The sequence below is a fragment of the Protobothrops mucrosquamatus genome, unplaced genomic scaffold (assembly GCF_001527695.2).
Source record: "Protobothrops mucrosquamatus isolate PMUCROS unplaced genomic scaffold, P.Mucros_1.0 scaffold1414, whole genome shotgun sequence".
In the NCBI taxonomy this organism is placed as follows: domain Eukaryota; kingdom Metazoa; phylum Chordata; class Lepidosauria; order Squamata; family Viperidae; genus Protobothrops; species Protobothrops mucrosquamatus.
The window spans coordinates 178,659-181,906 of record NW_015387599.1 but is presented as its reverse complement, the minus strand read 5'-3'; the positions used below and the strand labels follow the sequence as shown (position 1 = coordinate 181,906).

Here is a 3,248-nt window from a genome sequence, read left to right as displayed (position 1 = left end):
GAGAGAGAGAGAGAGAGAGGATTTGCATTTACATAAAAATATAGAGCTATACGTTTGAAGAGACTTTTGAGAGGGGAAGCCTCTTGGTATCTTATTCTCTCGGTTTGGACTTGAAAGCTTAAAAGATTTAGGCCAGGGGTAGGCAACCTTGGCTCTTTTATGACTCGTGGACTTCAACTCCCAGAATTCCTCAGCCAGCTGTGCTGGCTGAGGAATTCTGGGAGTTGAAGTCCACGAGTCATAAAAGAGCCAAGGTTGCCTACCCCTGATTTAGGCAGTCTATAATCAGGCTTCGACAAGTCTTTTCAGAATGAAATTTTAATTTCAAGTCTTTCCTCCTCCTCCGTGTGGGTGTCTGTTTTGAGACCCGCATTCAGGTATCCACGTCCATGAAGCTTAAAATTGACTGCATTTAGGCTGTTAACATTGAGTCTTAGCCCAGCTTACCTCACAGACTGATTACTATAAGAACAAAATAAAGAGTGACCCTCCCCCCGCTCTCCCGTCACCATCTACGCCCGCCTGGAAAATAAATGGAGAATTAAAGAGAACAACCGACATTCGTGCCGCGGGGTCTAATTCTCTTCATCGAAGAGAAACTCGGAAATCAACTCTCTGCGCGACTCTATCATTGGCACTCTATGTCCTAATGAATCTGGACCAATGAGAAGCCACATATATAGAGGCCGGCAGAACCTCCGTCCGCGTTTCTCTTCCTGGCTGCAGAGCGAGTGGTGCGTTGTAGACTCAGGAGTTGGACCTGGCTTGAAGGGGTGAGACGCGGAATAGATGGGGCGGGCAGCCTTGCACAGGGAACGGCAGGAGAGGCTTGACCAGGGGTAGGCAACCTCGGCTCTTTTATGACTCATGGACTTCAACTCCCAGAATTCCTGAGTCAGCATAGCTGACTCAGGAATTCTGGGAGTTGAAGTCCATGAGTCATAAAAGAGCCGAGGTTGCCTACCCCTGGGCTTGACTATATGGAAAGGGGGAATTCCTGGAAAATATGACTTTCCTCTTTTTTTAAAAAAAAAGAAAAAAGGAGAGAAACACTATTCTCTATGCACTAAAAAGGGAAAAAGCAAATTTTCGAAAGTTGACTGGATATGTTGGTGGATGGCAAATATAAACGAGCTTTACAATTTAACAGGTGTTTTATAGTGCAGGCAGTCCTCGACTTGCAACAGTTGACTTAATGACGGTTGAAAGTTACAATGTCCCTGAAAAGAGTGACTTCTGTCCAGTTTTCACACTTAACAACCATTGCAGCGTCCCCATGTTCACATGATCAAAATTTCGATGCTGGGCGACTGGCCAGCCAAGATTCACTTAATAGTCCTGTTACTAATTTAACAACTGCAGTAATTCATTTAACAACTGTGGCGAGAAAAGGCGTCAAATGGTGCAAAATTCACTTAACTGTCTCACTTTGCAACACAGGTTTTGGAAGTTGAGGACTACCTGTGTAAGCTTTCATGCCTTAGTAGGGTTGCCAGGTGTCCACTATTTGAGTGGACAGTCCACTTTTTTCACATTATGTTCACTATTTTTTTTCACAAAATAGTGGACATTTTTTTTATTCAAAAGCTTTATGATGAAATGGTACGTAATCTAAAGCTGTACAGTCTACTTTTTTTTACTACTTAACCACCACCACCCCGCTTGTCCGCTATTTTTTGGAAGCAGACCTGGCAACCCTATGCCTTAGATCAGGGGTGTCAAACTCACCACGTCATGTGACGTGTCATGACGTATCATGACTTTTTTTCTCCCTTGCCGGAGCTGGGGTGGGCGCAGCTTCCACGTGACGCATCAGGCACGTGGGCCAGCAGTTTGACACCCCTGCCTTAGATCAGTGTTTTTCAAACTTGGGCACTTTAAGATATGTGGAGTTCAACTCTCAGAATTTCCTTATGGGGAAAGGGTGGGCATAAAATAAATTCCCCAGACAGACATGCAGGGGTGTGGGAGAGAGCTCTGTTGCAGCCAAATCCATCAGAGGCCTGTGTTGCTCTTTTAAGATGCAGTGATATGAGACTGATTATTTTTAAGCCAGATTGCATTTTCATGGCTATGTGTCCATGTTCTTGAGAATTTCTTTTTGTTATGTTTTTCTTTTTCATCAACAGATACAAAATAGTCAGTTGAGGGTTATATTTCTGCATTTGGTTCAGTGGTACCTAGTCCATAAAAGCACATTACTTCTATTGATCTGTAATATGTACCAATATTTCATTTTTAATGGCAGATTTTAGATATTTTCTGTAATTACAAATAATGAACTTTTCAGAAGCAAGCTACCTCCAGCAGTTCCTTTGCTTTTGGTTCCATTTTTCATTTCATTTTTCCTATTCTAGCAGCCTTAACGATTGTGTTAAGAACTCCCAGTATTCTGGCCAGGGTTTCTGTCTGAACTGAAATTGTAGCCACAAACATCTGGAGGTTATAAGATTCAGGTAAGCTGCATTACTTTTTGCCCTGTGTGTGTGGTTTGTATAGAGCTTATGTTTGCTAATGGAAATGTGGGTTAGACAGCATCACCACTAGATGGATTTGTAGCTGGCTAACCAGCCATACTCAGTGTGTGGTCCTCAATGGAACTGCATTTACATGGAGGGAAGTGTATAGTGGGGTGTCCCAGGGCTCTGTTCTAGGCCCAGTGCTCTTCAACATCTTCATCAACAATTTGGACGAGGGGATCGATGGGGAACTCATCAAATTTGCAGATGACACCAAGCTGGCAGGAATAGCCAACACTCCAGAAGACAGGTTTAAGATACAGGAGGATCTGGACAGACTTGAACACTGGGCGCTATCTAACAAAATGAAATTCAATGGTGAAAAAAGTAAGGTTCTATATTTAGGCAAGAAAATCCAAATGTACAGGTATATTATAGGTGGTACCTTGCTCAATAGTAGTGGAGTCCTAGTGGACAATCACTTAAATATGAGCCAGCAGTGTGCTGCAGCTGCCAAAAAAGCCAACACAGTGCTAGGTTGCGTCAATATAGGGATAGAATCAAGATCACATGAAGTGTTAATACCACTTTACAAGGCCTTGGTAAGGCCACACTTGGAATCCTGCATCCAGTTTTGGTCACCACGATGTACAAAAGAAAGAGTACAGAGAAGAGCAACAAAGATGATTAGGGAACTAGAGGCTAAAACATATAAGGAACAGTTGCTGGAATTGGGTATGTCTAGAGAAGGACGGGGGACATGATAGCAGTATTCCAATATCTCAGGGG

The 3,248-nt window shown here is 43.1% G+C and overlaps 1 protein-coding gene across 1 annotated transcript in view; it reads left to right on the top strand.

The window, feature by feature from the left end:
- Window positions 1–2,365: 2,365 nt before the first annotated feature.
- LOC107292749 (RING finger protein 151) overlaps window positions 2,366–3,248 on the top strand; it is a 9,074-nt gene continuing 8,191 nt past the window's right edge. The window contains exon 1 of the mRNA XM_015821866.1: window positions 2,366–2,456. The gene's annotated coding sequence lies outside the window, so the exon portion shown is untranslated. The remainder of the gene's footprint in view (window positions 2,457–3,248) is intronic.